Source organism: Peromyscus leucopus, chromosome 7 (assembly GCF_004664715.2).
Source record: "Peromyscus leucopus breed LL Stock chromosome 7, UCI_PerLeu_2.1, whole genome shotgun sequence".
Taxonomy (NCBI): domain Eukaryota; kingdom Metazoa; phylum Chordata; class Mammalia; order Rodentia; family Cricetidae; genus Peromyscus; species Peromyscus leucopus.
Window position 1 is genome coordinate 31,549,627 of NC_051069.1, and position 19,493 is coordinate 31,569,119.

The 19,493-nt window shown below is 45.1% G+C and overlaps 1 long non-coding RNA gene across 2 annotated transcripts in view; it reads right to left on the reverse strand.

Moving 5' to 3' along the window:
* Window positions 1-909: 909 nt before the first annotated feature.
* The window catches only part of LOC119088331, a 38,645-nt gene continuing 20,061 nt past the window's right edge, over window positions 910-19,493 (reverse strand). Inside the window, exons 3-4 of one of the 2 annotated variants that reach the window (XR_005091972.1) lie at window positions 17,379-17,481; window positions 910-1,194 (exon numbers count right to left, since the gene is read on the reverse strand). This is a non-coding gene — a long non-coding RNA (uncharacterized LOC119088331). Of the gene's footprint in view, window positions 1,195-11,586; window positions 11,702-17,378; window positions 17,482-19,493 lie in introns of those variants that run through there. The other variant, XR_005091971.1, reaches the window with a different exon arrangement.

Genomic DNA, 19,493 nt, shown 5'->3' on the forward strand with positions numbered 1-19,493 from the left:
AGGTATTTATTACTTGTATATATTGTATATAGTTATTGTACTTTTGTATATAGTTTTTCTTATGTTAGTTATAACCTTTTGCTTTTTTTTTCATTTTTATTAAAATAGAAAAGGGGAAATGTGGTGGTATTCTAATTGTACTGAAATGTGATTTTGATTGTATGTTAATAAATAAAGTTGCCCGGGGGTCAGAGTTATTAGAGCCGTAGCAAGAGTGTGGCGGTGGTGGCACATGCCTTTAATCCCAGCACTTGGTAGAAGAGCTAGGTAGATCTCTGTGTGTTCAGGGATACAGCCAGCATTGACCATATGCCTTTAAGACCTGGGGGGCTGTACATACAGACAGTGACGAGGCAGTCATGTGTTTGGGTTTACAACCAATGAGAAGACAGAACAAAAAGACTATGAAAAGACATACACACAGGAATTAGCTCTCTTTTGGAGAGCTAGGACCACGGCAGGAGGAAGGGTGAGATTTTATCTCTGAGCTCTGACCTCTTGGCTTTCTCTTTTACATTGGTTCTGTGTTTCTTATTTAATAAGACGGTTGGTTACATCTACATAGAAGAGTATAGCAGATACGTAGAGAGCAGCTGAGGTGAGACTACAGTCCCCAGCGCACCAAGTCTTTGACCATAGTAGCTTTCTTCCAATGTGTTTCTGTCTTGATGATTATGGGAGTTAATATAGTTCCCTTTGCCCAAGTTCACTGACAGATTGCTACAGTTTTGCTCTACTCTCTATTCTGCCCATTACAGCTCTGTTTCCTGCCAGCCCCCCACTGTCTGGTATCTTTACCCCCCTTTTTTTTTTGGTTTTTTCGAGACAGGGTTTCTCTGTGTAGTTTTGCACCTTTCCTGGAGCTCACTTGGTAGCCCAGGCTGGCCTCGATCTCATAGCGATCCACCTGGCTCTGCCTCCCGAGTGCTGGGATTAAAGGCGTGCGCCACCACCGCCCGGCTACTGTACCCCTTTTTAACAGGTGCTCTCCCTTCACAGGGAGCCCACATGGGTCTCAGAGGGTAGACCATCTATCTACAGAGTCCTCAGTCTCCGGTACATTCCTTCTCTGATCTTCTGCTGGCTGGGTAAACTTCGTTTAGCAGTGGAGTGTCACATTCTTCTCTTTCCTCCTCTTGTCTTAACCTCCCACAGTTTTCCTCCAGTGCTCGCTTCTCTCCTGAAGTTGGTTATCTGCAAATGACAAACAGCCTCAGTATCTGGGAATCTGTTTCTGACCCGTGACACCGTCATCAGTCACCCTCTGCCCATGCTTGCTCTTGAACTTCTCAGAGACCCCGCACATTTCACTGGCATACTTAGGGAGCACAGGGGGGGGGGGATCATCAGGGAATTCAAAGGATACAAGGAAAAGGAGGCTCTCGCTCTTTGAATCCCAGGAAGAACATCAACAAAGACAGGAGAGCAGCGGATGGACATTTTTCTTTTCATAGTCAAGGTCATTTTTTTAAACGTGGTAAATGGAAGTCTTGAAGAAAGTAGATGCATATTGGGAATACTAGCAAATATGAATGAAATAGATAGTTGGGGTATAAACCAGTATAGGAGTACAGAATAGTAAATAGCATAGATTCTATCACAGTCTCATAGCTTTTGCAAAGCAATTACAGGCTTGTGGGTAACATGGAAATGATTGCTCAGGGTCCGCCCAAGATGAAGTTGAGGCCTTGTGATGGTTGCTATGAACACTCAACCTGACAGACTGTAGAATCACCCGGGTTACAGACCTCTAGGCATGCTGTAGGGGGCCATCTTGGTTATATAAAGTGAGGTCGGAAGATCTGCCCATTGTGGGTGGCCCCATTCCTTGACTGGGATCCTAGACTACAGAAGTAGAGAGAAGGAGCTGAGCAACAGCATGTGTTCAGCGCTCTCCACTTATTGACTGATGCAATGTGGCTCCTGCTGCTGTGACTTCCCTACCATCACTGACTGGAACCTAGGACTGTGAGGCAGAATACACCTTTCCTCTCTTCAGTTGGTTTTGTTAGGTTATTTTATCACAGCAACAGGAAAAGAAACTAAGAGAGGTCTGAAGAAGCTCTATACACCCAGCCCATGCATGATAAATCTCAGAGGAACAGATATGAGAGAGCAAAAATAGTGATGAGAAGCAATCAAAGCACAGGGATCTTAGACTAGAAACATTTGAACTGATGGCATGAGCCATGGTGCATTCATCCTCAGGACTATCAATCCTCACATCACCCAAATCCTCAGGATCATTCAGAGACCATTAAATCATAGATTGCTACCCCTCCCCATGGGGACTCTGAATGGGTCTAGGGAAGAACCTGAAAATCAAGATTTCTAACAAGTTTCCAGATGATGCTGATGCCGTTGGTCCCAAAGACCAAGTTTTGAAATCCATTGGCTTTGTGGTTAGAAGCAGGGGGGAAATGAGTGTCATGGATGCTGAGTTGATTGAGACCCTGAGAGGCTGTCAGTCAACACAAGCTTAATGTGCTGAAGGAATGCAACCAGGTGTTCAAGGGCCAAAAGACTCATCAAGGAGTAAATACGAGCTGTGAAGGGGGAGGGGGAGGGGGAGGCCGAGGCCTCTTGTGCCCCGGCTGTACAACAAGTATCCTGCAAGGGTGGTTGAAAGCAAGTGTACTTGTCCATGAATTGGGACTGGAGGAGAAAAAGCAGCTTATTTGAGGGGGATCTGGGGGAAGCAGTTTGAGATCTATTGTATAATTAAGGAAAAGCTGTGTTTCTGTTTAGGTGGTGGGTGGAAAGAATGCTTGGGTGAAGGCTTATGGCTCCATGGGAGTTTATTCATTAAGCAGGGCAGAATTCCATGGCACACTGAAGAAGAGGTTAGTAGAAGCTATGAGAGACAGGTGGGCGCAAGTGGGATTGACTGAATGGGGATGTAGGGGGAAGAAGCTGGGGTAGGTGGAGCCCATGGCTACACTGCGGGTGTAGGTATTAGGACTGAAGGAGAGTATGTATGAGCCGGGCTATGGTTGCTGACCTGAGGTCATCATCAGGGAGGAGGTTGTGATCTACACATTCTTCTTTCACTGTAGGAATCTGAACCACCCATCTGTTGTGTTGTGTGGATGTCTGTCCATGTCTGGTTTTGCTGTGGTAATGGCTTTTCAGTTTTTTACAATCATAATGGGATTGAATATAAGGTAGGCAGGGGAAATTGTGAGGGAGGACAGGAGAAGGGGGTAAGACTGTGTCGAGAGGGATTTTTTTTTTTTAGCCAGAGGACATCGTAGTGTGTGTGTGTGTGTGTGTGTGTGTGTGTGTGTGTGTGTGTACGTACACATATATGTATGTGTGTTGAAATGATTGGTCTGTACAATTGATCCCCTTTATTTCACCATTGTTGCATAGTATGGCTTGTGTCTGAACATGTGGCATTGCATTAAAAGCTATAAAAAGAGAATGTGAGATTAAAATCATCACTATGGAGAACTGTAGATATGGCTCAGCAGTTAAGAGCACTTGCTGCTCTCACCAAGGACCAGAGTTGGGTTCCTAGCATTCATAACCACCTGTAAGTCCAGCTTCGGGGACTCTGGCCTTCTTTTTTGGGCTTCTGTGGGAACCCCTACACATATGTGCATGTGTACACATGCATGTACAGAAATAAAACAAATCTTTAAAAAAGAAAGAAAATATATATTGTTTTAAAAAGTCATTAAAGAAACCTCTTTGAAGTAGACACATGTGTTCCTCTCCTGTGATGAAAAGGTGACAGGAACAAGAGTCAAGGTGTTCCTTTCTTCACTCTATTGGCAGTTTTGGTAGCGTGTGGCCCTATAGCATCTAAGGATCCAGCGTGCAATTGGAGACTGCATTGTAGAGCAGAAAGAAAGTGGCTTCAAGATTATATACATTGTAATCTTAGTCCCCCTCAGTCCAGTTGGACTTGAAGAGGTTCTTCAACTCATCTGTAAATGAAAAAAGAAAAAGATAGAGGAAGGAGGGATTGAAAAAAAGAGAATTGACCCTGTAGGATTGTTCCTGAGATTGGATGAGCAATATACACCAAGTTCTTAGCACCTTCCTGAGGCCATACAGAGGCCTCAATAATGAGTTTGCTCCTCCCCACTCTCTGCTGTCATTTGTATTGCTCTGCTCTAGATTTTTGGGATGGAGGGGTGTCACAGAATGATTTTGCTATGTGGCACACCTCCCAGGTGTTGGGGATGTGAGTTCCTTGTTAGGCAGAAAGGTCGCCTCCACATCACCAGCACTTTTTTCAAGCCCTATTTCATGCTGCACGTCCTTGTAAAGTAAGGCTCGAGTGTTCTAGAAAGGGAAGGCTGCTCGGAAACACCGAGGTTGTGTTTCTCCATACTCTTATCTAATTCAGTGGGAAATGAGAATGATGAAACTCTTGTCGAATCTAGGTTCTGCCTGGGCAGTTGTTCTGAACCTGAATGTTCTGGAAGTTCTTGCTGTCCACCCCTCTCCTCATGGGCCCCCAGATAGGATGTATACTGAAAACTTACCAGTTTATTTTCCTGGTTCCTCACTTTTGGGCAGTCCCTTAGTGAGAAAGTAGAAGACCTGGATTTATAACTTTTGTCACTTCTTGGGGAAGGCAAGCTGGGAGTAGCTCTCTGTGACATTGTAAATTATTTGAAACCTTGAAGAGACCCCCATTTTTCACACACCTTGCATATGATAGCTAAACCTTGTCATCAACTTGACTTGGCTTAGACTCACCCAGAGGACACCACCAGGTATGTCTGTGAGGGCATCTCCAGAGAGCTTTAATTGAGGTGGGAAGACCTACCTGTGGTGGTAATCTAATTGTACTGAATTATTATTTTGATTGTATGTTAATAAATAAAGTTGTCCGGGGGTCAGAGCTATTAGAGCCATAGCAAGAGTGTGGCGGTGGTGGCACACGCCTTTAATCCCATAAGATCTCTGTGTGTTCAGGGATATAGCCAGCATTGGAGACATATGCCTTTAAGACCTAGGGGGCTGTACATTCAGACAGTGACGAGGCAGTCATGTGTTTGGGTTTACAACCAATGAGAAGGCAGAACAACATACTATAAAAAAACGAACCGACAGGAAGTAGGTCTCTTTTCGAGAAGCTGGGACAGCAGGAGGAAGGGTGAGATTTTAGCTCTGAGCTCTGACCTCTCGGCTTTCTCTTTTACATTGTTTCTGTGTTTCTTATTTAATAAGACGGTTGGTTACATCTATACCTACCCTGAATACAGACAACACTACCCCATGGGCTGGGGTACAGGACTGACTACATTGTGGGAAAGGGGCAGCCAGCTGAGCCCTGGAACCTTTCTCACTCTGGTTAGTCTCTGTAGATGTCATGGAATGGGCTGCTTCACGCTTCTGCCTCCCTGCCTCATGATGAACTGAATCCCCTCAGTCTTGGTCTGAAACACCCCTCCCTTCTTTAAGTCTTCTTCATCAGGTGTTTTATCACAAGATGAGGAGAGCAGAGAATACACTGCACATGCTGTGAGTCTCTCAGAAAAACTCAGCAGCTTATCACAATGAACTGAGGAGATAGGGAGGGATGGAGCCCTGTTTCCTTCTGCTTTGGGACCACAGGAGAGTTAGTTGGGTTACTCCTTCTAGAGCAAACATTCCTTGTGAAAAGGCTGGAGGGATGGCTTGGAGGTTAAGGGTTCTTCCTGTTCTTCCAGATGGTCTGAGTTCAGTTCTCAGCACCCCTGTGAGGTGACTCACAATGGGTTGTATGTTCTCCAGCTCCAGGGTTTCTGATGATCTTGTCTGGCTTCTGAGGGCACCTATACTCACATGCACAAAATTACACACAGACACACATGAATACACATCACTAAAAATATTAAAAATAAATCTAAAAAAAGTCTCCACACAACCTTGTGAAATGTATATTGAGGTTTGGGGACTACAATAAACTGTAGACTCCAGAAGAAAAGGGACTTCTACACATTTAAGTTGAAGAAAAACCTAAGAAGGCTGTGAACAAACACTGTAAATGCAGAAGCTGCTGGCATATGGCTTGCCTAGACTTGCTTAGAACCCAGGGCCACCTCATCTCCTTTCTATTTTAGACCCTTGAGTTAGGGTCTCCTGCAAGCCAGGAGAGTAAATGGGCATGAGAGAATCGCCTTCTTGGACCCATGTTCCAGCGGACAATTTTCAAATGCTCTCACCTTGAATCTGGTGATCACTGTATGTTTAGATGGAAGATGGGGCTCACTAGAGGAAGTGGGAAGAGTCAATATATAGTGGGTATTCACTCCACCCATGACCTTGGGCTAGCTGGCCCGATAGAGGCAGTGCTTCTTGCCCACCTATGTGACCTCTTAAAAGGGAAGAGGGAGGGAGGTCATGAGCTCTCTTAGACATGGAAGGCTTTCTGGTGCAAGGAGCTTCCCCATCTTTCCCTGGGAAATGAAGAGACAATGCTTATTTTGTATAAATGAGTGTGTAATCTCCATTTCATACCTTAATAAATAAGTTTTCTTCCCCCCAATCCATGGATTTCTCACATTATTTGGCACCCAATATGGGGCATGAGCCCACAGCCCTGAGATTAAGAGTCTCATGCTCTACTGACTGAGCTAGCTGGGTGGTGGTAGAGCATGCCTTTTATCCCAGTACTCAAGAGGCAGAGGCAGGTGGACCTTGGTGAGTTTGAGTCCAGCCTGGTCTACAGAGTGAGTTCCAGGACAGCCAGAGCTGTTACACAAAGTCAAAGACAGAGACTTACTTTACAGTTTGAAGTAAGTTCATCATTGCTACCCACACCCTCTTTAGCTTGCTGTATTTTTCCAGCAAAGAGCTAGTTTTTTCCTCCTATGATATACCCAGCATGATGCCCCATGTTCTTCTTTTGAAGGAGGAATTCAGAGAACTACCATCTCTACTCCTATCTCTTACAAAGCCAGAGACCTAAGGAACTAGGTGTTAGCAAGGCCCAAGCTGCACAGTGCAATGTTTCCACCCAATACCAAGTTGGTGGGATATAAAACTCCCTTAGAGACAAACCTTTGAGCATGTCCAAGAAGGATTTTCTAGTATAAACAAGGTAGGAAGACCAACTGCTTGGCTGAATATGGTGAGCTGAGCACCCAGTGGCTCAGTGCTTCTAGAACGCAGATGTTTATGTGTGAGCAGCTGCTTCATGTTCCTTCTCTGCCATGATTGACTGTAGACTCATGGAATGAGCCCAGATAAACCCTTCCTTCCTTAATTTGCTTTGGTCAGGTGTTTTTTGGTTGTTGTTGGTTTTTTTTTTTTTCCTGCAATGAGAATAGCAACTGTTACAAGAAGGGCAACTGGGGTTCATGGCTTGCTGACTTTTGAAACTGCCAACGCCACAGCTTTGCCATGCACAAGGCTCACAGTAGAGACCTGTGCAGTTGAGTTAATAAATAAATAAATACCGCTGAAATACGTTTTAGAAATTTCTCAGTGTATTCATTTCTGTTGGGTAGCATTCGTAACTCCCCTGGAAGGTACAAGGATATCAGGCTCTGACTTTGACATGCCTGTCCAATGTGTGGCTGCTCTTTGACCTTGGTCTTGCCCCTGCTTTTGCCCCTTTTTCTTCCAGGTTAGTTTGTGGGCTTGGCGAATGAGATGATCCCACAGAGACTATGGTGTCACTTGAAGGGTGAACCTTGTCTTCTGTCTGTAGACTCTGCTCCCTGAACAGGTGGCCTGGTTCTGGGCTTCAGTTCAAGAGTACCCACTAGTTCACTCCCAGGTCTTCACAGGCGCTTCTGGTGGGCTAGGCAGTGGAGTAGTTTCAGATCAGTCCTCAGGAGGAGGAAACATGCAAACTGTTCGGTTATTGTTCTAGGAGTCTTTGCTGTGCACAGTCCAGCACATTCTTGTTCTGTGACTGTTGCAAAGGGGTGGGGGGTGGGGTGGAAGAGTGGGTCATGAATATTTAATCATGGCAAAGCAGGAGCATATTATTTAGATAAACTACTTAATAGCAACACTAGCCCCTCCCTAGATGGGGGAGATGTTGCCTCACCAGCCCAGCTCCAGACTTATGCATGCTTTAATCTTTAAGGTTTCCTTTGAGGGGGGATGTAAGAAGGCTCCCGTCTCTCCATCAAACTGCATCTCTAATTTAAACAGCTGTTAATAAGGGTTAAATCTGCAGGCTGAGCTGGCTCTTCACTTGTTACTTGCGGGGAGGGGGGGCGGATCAATGGAGCAGGAAGCCAGAGGGGCGTCCATTTTGAAAAGGCGTAATGAATTACGTTTCCTTAGTAAAGCTGGCAACCTCCAGTCCAGCTCCCACAGCCTGCCTTTCACATACCCAAGCCCTCTGTGACACATCAAATTTAATGAGACTGCACAGATCTCAAATAAAGAAGGGGAGCGGTGTGGCTACCGCTGCCAGGGCACTTTATTAAGGAGGATCAGAGAGAGCTCTCTGGCTTTAAAAAGAGCCCTTAAAGGCGAAGGATATTTTGGCGCGAGTGGAGGGAGGTCCCCGATTGCCACGGTTCAGATCCCCTCTGGAGCATTTTAACAACCCAAGTTCAGTGTGAGCTTTGGGATCATAGCATTAGCAAACAGGTCCTCAAACCTCACAACCACTACAAACCAAGAGGATTGTGGTAGGTAATTAGGAAGGTTTTGATTTAAGCTCTCCCCCCCACCCTAAGGCCATTAGAAGCATACAGAGAGAGACCAGTAGCTGTCATCCATGTGATGAATCATCTTGCTAACCATATTTTCCAAATCAATAAATAAATCACTTGTTTGGTCAGTTGGGCTGCACTTAGACAGACAGTAGAGGGAACATTGTGACAAGGAGAGAATCCAGTGGATTTGTTGTAGGTTTAGAAGACAGTGCATTATCTGGATACCAAGAGACTTTATTTCATGTATCATACTTGTTACTAATTCACAAAGCTTCTGTGAGAAAGTACTATAACCCGTGTCTTCAATGGACTTGTTTATACTGTGAAAAGGGTGAGGGTAAGCTATGAGTTGACACTGAAATTTAGCGTAGAGTTCTGGCCAGTCTTGGAGAACAAAGAAGGTGACAGTGACGTGTGGTGGGCCAAGCCAAGAAAGTTTGTGACAGGCATGCACAGCCCTAGAGAAAAGATTGTCATTTTCTGGTTTCCAGAACTCTAGATATTATATTCAAAGTCCTCCTCTGTCCCTCCTAATACTAAATGTTATTTTTTTTCTTTTCAACCCTGTGTCATAAAAAAAATAAAACAAAAGATTGTTGACCTTTACTGTGGTCATTCGCCAGATGTGGACTGAGTTATCTATGCTCCTGACATTGACATGAACGTTTTAAGAGCCCAGAGTGGGGCCAAGACATAATGGATTTTGACCAGCACTTTGTCATGTCTAACTGTGTGACCTTGAAAACAATAATTAATCACCAATATCTAGCACATAGTAGGGGCATCGGTGTACTCTGTGCTGTAGCTATGGTTATTATAACTTCACAGACGGGGACTCACAGCATAGCAATGGGCTTTGGGTCATCATGCTAGTGAGAAGTAGAGTTGGGCATCCACATCAGTTCTTCCTCCTAATCACAATTTTCAGGTTCCAATCCTCATCTCTTTAAAAGCCTTGTTTGGGGCTAGAGAGGGCACTCAGGAGTTAAAGAACACTTGCTTCTCTTTCAGAGGATTGGAATTTGGCTCCCAGATTCCATGTTGAGTGGCCACATCTGCATGTAACTCTAGCTCCAGGGGCTCTGATGCCCTCTTCTGGTGTCTGATGGCACCTGCACACGTGTGTGCATACACATACAGATAAACACACAGACACATAATTAAAAATAAAAATTCTAAAAACATAAAGACACAAATAAGCATTCTTTGCACTTCAGTGAAGCGAAATCAATCACAGTTGTTGATGTAGGAACTTTTACTCTGCCCTCTTCCTCCATCTTGGCGCACTCAGCTTCTCTGTGACCAGCCTTCCAGCCCCATCTTTTAGTCTGTTTGTTAGGTTTGCATTAGAGTTCCTGGTTCAGTTTCATTTCCTAGTCACATGGGCTCTTCTTCAAAGCCATGCATCTTTTCCTCGAGACTCCATTTTGAGAACTACTTTGGTCATTGCCCTCTGCCCATTGATTGGGAAAACAAGAAACTGAGCAGTGAGAGGGCCAGGTGCAGGCCCAGGATTCCTAATTGGGAATAAAAGGGAACTAAGCCATCAGGTAGGTCTACATCACTTCGAATCCCAAATGTTGCTTCTTTGGAGCACAGAGGCCCAGAAAGAAAAACAGCTCAAAAGAAGCATGGCAAAGAGAGTTCATGGGGACATGTAGAAAAAGGCTCTAGAGGACAGGTCGGTGAAGCTAGCACATGCAACGTTTTAACATGACAACCTATTACCAGAGTGCTTTGAGGAAGAACACTGAAGTGATCCTCTTAGGTCTTTGCAAACAATATCTTATTTTCTTTCCTCTTGAGAATTAACATGGGTTCTTTATCCAGAAAAGTTCCTGGAAGTCCTGCCAAAGGGGTGAAGTCAGCTCTTGTGTCCATTCAACCCCTCTGGCTCTCTGGGTTGGCTCATAGTCTGGTTGCATCTTAGATTGATAAAGCAGAGACAACTCACACTGTGAGTTTGCAATTTACCTATTTAAAGACAGTGTTGCTTTGTCTTGGTGGTGCATCACATCTCTCTGCTGGCTCCCACCTCTTTGTCTTAGAGTTTCCAACCTGTTAGGATTTGTCTCCTGTGCCCTGCCTCTCCTGGCTCTTGCAACCAGTTACATTTTTATCTTCCTTGTCAACCTGACAGGATTTAGAAACGCCAGGAAAACACAGCTAAGGGTTTGTTTTTGAGGGTATTCCCAGAACAGTGTAACAAAAGAGGGAAGACCCACCCTAGTGGACAGCATCATCTCACGAGCTGGGTTCCTGAATGGCACAAAAAGAAAAAAAAGAAGCAGTGACCCAAATTCATCTCTCTTTGCTTCCTGACTGTGGGTGTTGTAGTGCATCCACTGTCTGCCCTGGTAGGGTACACTACATGCCTTCAGACATAAAGAATAAACCTGTTTGCCGTTAAGTTCCTTTTTGTTGGGTATATTGTCACACAAAGAGAAAAACAAGGAAGACTCTATAAAGCATAGTAACCAGCACTAGGCACACAAACTGTTTCCTCAGAGGAGCCTTCCTTGGTATAACTTGGTGTTCCCAGAGGTACCCTTCACTTGATTACTGGTCCTCTGGTCTCAGCATTCAGGCCTTGCAGTCAGTAGTCTGACAGTGGATGGAAGCAGACTTAATCAGCTTAGGATTATAACGCTCTGTATTAAGGGTAAGACCAAAGCAGTTGACCATAGTGGATTGCAAGAGGAGCCCTCATTTGTTTATAGAGTTAGGTGCAGAGCTGCTTCTGAGGTACAGCTAGAGATACACAGAAATCCCAGCTGCCCTTCAGCAATGCCCCAGCAGCTACCAGCAAATTCATACCACATGGAGTCCACAACAGCAGCATCACTACTCAACTTAAGGATATCTGGCTGACCCTGGGTTTTCTCTGGTTATGGTGCTGGCTAGTTTTCATCAGCTTGACACGGCTAGAATCACATGGGAAGAGGGAGCCCCACCTGAGGAATTACCTCCATCAGATTGTCCTGTGGGTGTGTCTATCTGTGGCACACTTTCTTGATTCATGGTTGATGTGGAAGAGTCCAGATCATTGTGTGGGTGGTGCTCCCCCAGGGCAGGTGGTCCTGGGTTGTGTAGAAAACCAAGATGAGGAAGACTTGGTGAACAAATCAGTTAGCAGCATTCCTCCATGGTCTCTGCTTCATTTCTGGTTTTGAGTTTTTCCCCTGACTTCCCTTAGAGATGGATTGTGGCCTGGGCAGTGTGAGATGAAACAAACCCTCTCTTCTCTAGGTGGCTTTTGGTGAGGGTTTTATCAGAGCAATAGAAAGCAAACTGATTTGAATTAGCCCAGCTGCTAACATAGAACCAATGGGCTATGGCCTAGAAAAATAGAACATCCAACATTTGCTCATCTCGGTGGCTTCTGCGCAGGTACCACACCCATCACACACCTCCTTTCTCATACTCAGAGGTACATTATTTGGTCCTCAGGTAGAGGGTGGGAATATTTGTGTCTCTCTTTCCTAATAATAGCTGTTGGTCCAGCTAGGGTACTGAGATCTGAGGTAGAACACTGCAGACTTCCTCCACTGTTGACTTCTTACATAACCATCATCACTGTCTAAGCTGGGGATGCTCTGTGATTCTCCGAATTAGAAAGGACATTCCCCAGTGTTAATCAAGTGTCCACTGAGCAGTGCTGGGAAGATATGCTGTGTAGTAGACAGAAGGGTAGGGAAGACAATGTTCTTTAGTCTTTCAAGGTCCTAGCAAACATAGACACTCTACTGTAAACTGTTAACATGGGCAGCACTCCCTTTGTGGGGTTGTTGGGAGGATGGTGTGGGTTAAGCCTGTCAGTTAAGTGCCTGAGACACAGAGAGTGTTCAGCAACTGCAATCATATCAAGGACAGATGTGACAAGCCAGTTTCGGACAGATTTTATGAAATCCTTTTGTTGTTGTTGTTGTTGTTGAAGGGCTCTGGAAATCCACAAGATCAACAAGGAGTTCATCAAACAAGACAATCAAACAATACGACCAAAAAGAACTAGACAGTGAGAAAATTAATTCTGTGACTTCTCAACACATTGGATTTGTGGAAAATATTTATATATGCAGAGTACACTTGGTACTTCGCTTGTAATAGTTGAGGCAGTGTCTTGAGGGAGACACAGTCCATGTGAACAGCTAAGGTGCCCTCTAAGTGTCTTCCATCGTGACAACCATCACTGTGATTGTGGCTCCTGACAAGCCCACTGGGCTCCCTGGGAGGTAAATGCTAGAGTGGTTCAAAAGTAGAGACAGCCGGGCAGTGGTGGCGCACGCCTTTAATCCAAGCACTTGGGAGGCAGAGGCAGGCAGAGGCAGGCAGATCTCTGTGAGTTCGAGGCCAGCCTGGGCTACAGAGCGAGATCCAGGACAGGCACCAAGATTACACAGAGAAACCCTGTCTCAAAAAAAAAAAAAAAATCCCAAAACCAAAACACTAGTGCTAACCAGCACTCAACCAAACAACATGACTGTAGCACACACAGCCAGAAGAAGGTCCCCAGAAGGACATTCATAAAGGCGCTAGGGGATGACTGAACAGTAAGGCATTTCTGATACTAAAAGGTAATACTTGAAGACTGAGTTGGATGCCAAAGCCTGGGACAACACTTGGGACAGAGATTCTATTTTAACTTTCTGGAGATACTTCAACAAATAGAGTCAAGAAGAGCTGGGGAGAGAATTCTGTTCTCTGCGTGAAACTGGCTGAAGTTACCCATGGCATCTCTCCCCATCTCAGCACCCTTTGTTAGCTCTGTTTTGGTGATGGCATGTCCCTGAACAAGCTCCAGGGGCTCCTCCTTGGCTTTCCCACAACCTCTTGAGAAAGTAAAAGAGAGAAGACAGGGGCTCGGCTTGTAGCTCAGTGGTAGAGCACTTGCCTAGCATGTGTGAGGTCCTGGGTTCACTACCCAACACTGAAAGAAAAGACAGGAAGAAAGAAGACAGGAAGGCAGGCAGGCCTGCAAACAAGCAGAAATGATTGGGGTAGGAGGGAGGAAGGGAAGCAGGGAGGAAAGGAACTGAAGCCAGGCAATGAGGTATTTGAGTGACATGGGACACAAACCAGAGAAAGGGAAGTTGAAGGTTCACAGTCTAAGAAGAGAATGCAAAAGAGTATTGCCAAGAGGTTAGAAGGACGGAGAAGCCAAGGACAGCTGGCTAGGTGTCTGCTGGGGGAAGCAGGACTGAGTTCAGGCATTTCAGTCTGCAGCTCCAGGTGAACGCAAATCAATCATTTGCACACTAGCTGTGGTGCAGATCAGTGTGTCAGACAGTCCTCCCTCCCATCCCCTGGGTCCCACCTGACCCTTCCCAGAGCAGGGCAGGGAAGGAATGTCGGTGGAATCTGCTAAGGCTGGGGCCCTTCCAGGGGAAACGGAACACAGAGCTGTGCAGGGAAGGGCTGGGGAGAAGCCTAGGGAGACACAGGATAGCAAAGCAAGAAAACATGACCACCATAGTTCTGGGATCTGGACCTGGCCGCCAACTCAGATGGTTTTATTGTGTCCCCTTGGAGTTCCTCTCCTTTCCTACACCATACACTTCCTCCTTTTAATTTGATATATTCTCTGTGTCTCTACAGGAGGGTATAGTGGGAAGTGGGGAAGAACAGCCTGAGTCCTAAGGAATAACCCAGGTCTCGACCTCTGTTGGCTGGAGTTATTTTGGAATAATTCCAGATTCTAAAAGGGCTTTGGGGAGGTTCAGCGTGGAGGGCCCCATGACCTTGCCAGAGAAGGCTCTTTATCTTTCTCTTCCCTTGCACCCGGGTCTCCCTTTTGAAGAAGTAAATCTGAGGGGAAACAGTTTCAAAGATTTTTTTCTATAAAGAATTAGAGAAGTGGCCTGATCCTTGTATCATCCATCGAAAGGAGGGTTGTATCATGAGCTTCTAGTCAGTCACGACTGGAAAGATTGCTTAACTAATAAGGTAACTGCCAGTTAAGCATGAGGACCTGAGTTCAGATCCTCCACACCCATGTGAAAAAGCCAGGTGCATTGGTGCGCGCACATACAGAGAGAGAGAGAGAGAGAGAGAGAGAGAGAGAGAGAGAGAGAGAGAGAAAGAAAAGAGAGAGAGAGAGAGAAAAATAAAAAACAAGAGCGTTGCCATAACCCTGTAGTCCTAGCTGTCCTGGTGGGAGCTGGAAGGTTGAAAGTTAGGGAGCTCACTATCACCCTGGATCACATAGTAAGTTCATGACTAGCCTGTTTTACGCGAAACCTTGCCTCAACAAAACAAAACAAGGGGAGACTAGGAAGTAAGAGTGGGGGTTCAGAAGGGGGATAGCAAAGAGAGAAAAGAAGGAGAAACAGAAAGGCAGAAAGAAGAGCGGGGCATAGGTACATGTTGATGAGAGCCTCTGCCTTAAAGGAAAAGCTCCAGCGTGGAGTGCGGCTTGCGTGACTTCTAACTCGGTTAGTATCTTGAACTCTATCAGTTTACCTAATAAAAACCTGAAAGTCATCTTCCAAGCCCTTTCCACGAGGAAAAGTCCTTCAAATTTCCTTTCTTCTCTTACATGGTCTAGAACTATGCACTTAGGACACACGTGGCTGTTATTGGGAAATACCCTGAGGCATGGCTTATGTATGCAGGTATATGACTACAGGTGCATGTGCAGCCCTGGGTAATTTTCTCCGTAAATTTCTGAACCCACAGATGGTCACACCATGCAAACATCAGTGAGTGTACCAGATGAAAATGACTGGATCTCCCCAGGGAAAATGCCTTTGCAGTATTCGAACTTGCCCAACAGTACTACATGAAGGTGGAAGCAGGGAAGGAAAGTAGGAGAAAATCTCCCAGTCATGGTGGGAGCACCAACCATGTGGAATGGAGTGGGCCAGGAACCCTTTTATATTTAATCTTACAATTCGTTTAGTTTAATCCCTGCTTTTAGAATAGTGTTTCAACACACGGTGCAACTGAGACAATCCCTTCTGGTAAAGTGTCTTAGAGAGAGGCCATTTCTAGTTGAAAAGCCAGCTGTGAGGAGCTGGAAGGCACACAGCTGCAGACAGCTGGGGGTGCTGGTACTGAAACAGGATCCTGGGAGAAGTGAACTTCAGTTTGCAGGCCCCGAGGCTGTCTGTGGGGAGATGTGTCAGCACAGAGGCTCGGCTGCTACGCTTGCTTGGCCAGGGCTTCCTTCTTCTCAGACACTGGATGGAACTCAACTGAGAGGCACCGGAACACTTAAGGGTCAGAACAGGATAACTAACCCCTTTTTATAAGTCACACACAGACACAGACACTCACACAGATACACACACACACACACACACACACACACACACACACACATACAGATACGCACACAGAAAGAGACAGATACACAAACACTTGTAGACATTCACACAGACACAAACACACAATACACACACACACACACAAGCACAGACAGATACACACACAGAAAGAGACAGATACACAAACATAAATACAGTAGACATTCACACAGACACACAGACTCACCCCCCCCCCCACACACACATACACACATCTCCTTAATTCCCTTTGATTTGGAGAGTAGACTCTCTCACAACCTAGCTGTTGCCACTTAGGAACTCCAGCAGGAAAAGATTTAAATGCATTAAGGCCAAAGCAGTTTGCAAGAGAGCATTTGACAGAGCTAAAGGTAGCCCTGTTATGATGGATAGTCAAGCATCCCTAAATTGCATTTACATGTTCACTAGAGAAAACTAGGGTCCTTTTGAAAACATGATTGTCCCTCTCAGGAATGCCCTCATCATAACTCTAAAAGATAGCATAACACAAATAACGCTTCTCAGTGTGACACTCTCAGCCTTTGCTTTGGACTCCTATTGTCACTGGGAGAGTGTGGTGGTATTGTGTTCCCCCAAAATATTGTGCATGCTAATAAACTTATCTGGGGTCAGAGAAGAAAACAGCCACAATATTAAACATAGAGGATAGGCAGGGGTAGCACACGCCTTTAATCGTAGCATTCCAGAGGCAGAAATCCCAGGGAGTGATGGCAGAAAGCAGAAAGATATATAAGGCATGAGGACCAGAAACTAGAAGTATTTGGCTGGTTAAACTTTCAGCCTTTTGAGCAACAGTTCAGCTGAGATTCATTTGGATGAGGACTCAGAGGCTTCCAGTCTGAGGAAACAGGATCAGCTGAGGAACTGAGGTGAGGTAGCTGTGGCTTGTTCTGCTTCTCTGACCTTCCAGCATTCACCCCAATACCTGGCCTCAGGTTTGATTTTATTAATAAAACTTTTTAAGATTCGTGCTACAGGAGAGCTCCTTACTTTCCAGTCTACCCTGTCTGTGCCTAGGGTGTGCAGTCTCCTCCTCTTTTCATTTGGGATGTGCCCTGAGAAGCCGAGATGCCTCTCCTGCTCATCGTGTAAATGTGGCTGTGCTGGAGTCCACAAACGATGTCAGTTACAGCGTCAGGGGACTCAGGCTACAGACCAGAAATACATGTGGGAGTCATGGGCTTGAAGAAGCAGCAGGGAGTAAAACAGAAGGCTTGTAAGATGGGAGACACACAGAAGGGTTCCGACCATAAGAGAAAGCACGACTAAGAACATGTCTTCTTCATAGCCGACCGCATGGCCAGCTCTGAGTGTCTTGCCTATTTTCTGTGGCAAGGGAAACAGCCTGCTGCCTAGGAAGCAGGGGTTGTTAATGTTTCCCATTTGTGTGATATGTGCAGTTTGTAACCTTGCCGCGTAAATATGAACTTTACAACGTGTATCAGCCACTTACCTTGTTGCTGTGACAAAGTGCGACTTAAAGACTTGAAGTTCCAGAGGGTGTAGTCCATCGTGGTAGGGACTTGCTCATTCTGTGGCAGTAGAAAAATGCAATGCTGTCCACATGGTGTGAATCAGGAAGAAAAACAAACAAACAAACAACAAACAAACAAATGAACAAACAAACAAAAAACAGTCTGGAACCAAAGGTAGATGTAATGTTCAAAGGCCAGCCAGTAGCGATCTGCTTCTACAGCCGAGGCCCACGCAAAGAGAAATTTAAATTTTTCTATTATGTGTATTTTGTTGTTGTTGTTGGTTTGTGTGTGTGTGTGTGTGTGTGTGTGTGTGTGTGTGTGTGTGTGTATAGAGGTCAGGGGATAACTTTCAGGAACCAGCTCGCTCTACAATGGGATCCAGGGATTGAACTCAGGTCTTCAAGCTAGGTGGCCAGCTCAATCTGCTGGCCATCTTGTCAGCCTGCCTTCCCTGTTTTTGGTGACCACACCCTGGTGGTGTTATTTGTTCTGATCTTCCAAACTGTTGATTGGATCCTATTACAGGTTTTCTCATAGATGAGGTCGTATTTAACAACGTGGAATGTATTGTCATGGGGGCAATGCTGGTAATGTTGGGCCAATTAAGTTATTTGTTTAGGTGGGAGTTCAGAAGGGTGCTGTCATTTCTATACAAAGTGGTTCTGTGATTTGTCAGGCATGGTGGCATGTACCAGTAATGCCAACATTAAAGAGGCTAAGGCAGATGTTCAAGGCCAACTTGGGCTCTACAGGATACCCTGTCTCAAGAAACAAACACATTGCTGGGAATACGGCCACAAGAGTCTAAGTCTACATAATGCAGAGATAACCAGCACACGTGTTTATTATAATAGCATTCATGACAGCTAGGTGGTGTCTGTCACTCGATGAATGTATAAAGGAGGTGTAGTACACATATGCAGTGGCATTTTATTCAGCCATAAAGAGGAACAAGTATTATCCTGTTTTTAGGACAATAGAGTTGGAAATCATTATATTGAGTTAAGCAAGCCAGGTTAAAAAAGACAAAAATCATGTTTTCTTTCATATGTGTATCCTAGAAAACACACACACACACACACACACACACACACACACACACACCATGAAAGTGAAGTGGGGACTATTTAGGGAAAGGAAAGGAACTCTTGGAAGGAGAGTGGGGAGAAACAGAGGTATGGGAATGAATGTGGTCCAAGTCTGTGATACACATGAGTGAAAATGTATGTATACAATAGACACATGCTAAGTAATAAAATAACAACACACCCTAGACAAGCAAACTAGCTCTACAGGGTGCATTTGGGTCTCCTAAGCTGTACAGATGCTTTGGAAAAAGAAAGATGGACATGTTGAAAAGTGCCTAAGTGCTGTGGGAAGGCAACCTATTGACAGCTACCACGACCTCCCATGGATCTCTGTCTTTATTGGATTTTAAAATAAGCTTTTGCTTTTCAACAGGAGTGTTTAATTATTACTCTGATGCTTGGGAGGGAGAGCCATGGACTGGGAGATGGTATAGTTTGAATGTGTCCTCCACAGGTTCTTGTGTTGGCAACATAATCATCAACACATGTTAAGGGGCCCACTCAGGACATTTGGAAACAGATTGTTAAATACACAATTCTTAATCAATCTGAAGAGAGGTCTGTGGTATTGGGAGCAAGCCTTGGTTCACTAGGAGCAATGGATACATTTGCGAATGTTGTCTTAATAACAACACTTGAGTGACAGAGATTAGGAAATTAGAAAGACAGTTAAACAATGTAAATCTGGACTTAATAAGAGCATTGATAGCATTCTGAGATAGTGGTCAGTGGTTAACAGGGAACCAACACTTTCTGGATGTCTGGAAACTGAGAAACTTGGTGGAGAGAGAACGGTACCTTCAAGTGGTGGCTGACTGTCCAGGTCCAATGTCACAATCAAAGAAGAATGAGGCAAAATTAATGCATTGTGCATGATGAGCTCATCTATACACATGATGGGTCGATCAATGTATGTCTAAAGATCCTGGACTGTGGCTTTTCTGCCAGATGAGAATTCTAGCTTCTGAACTGGAAATCTGAGAGAATCCCAGGAGTTCACTT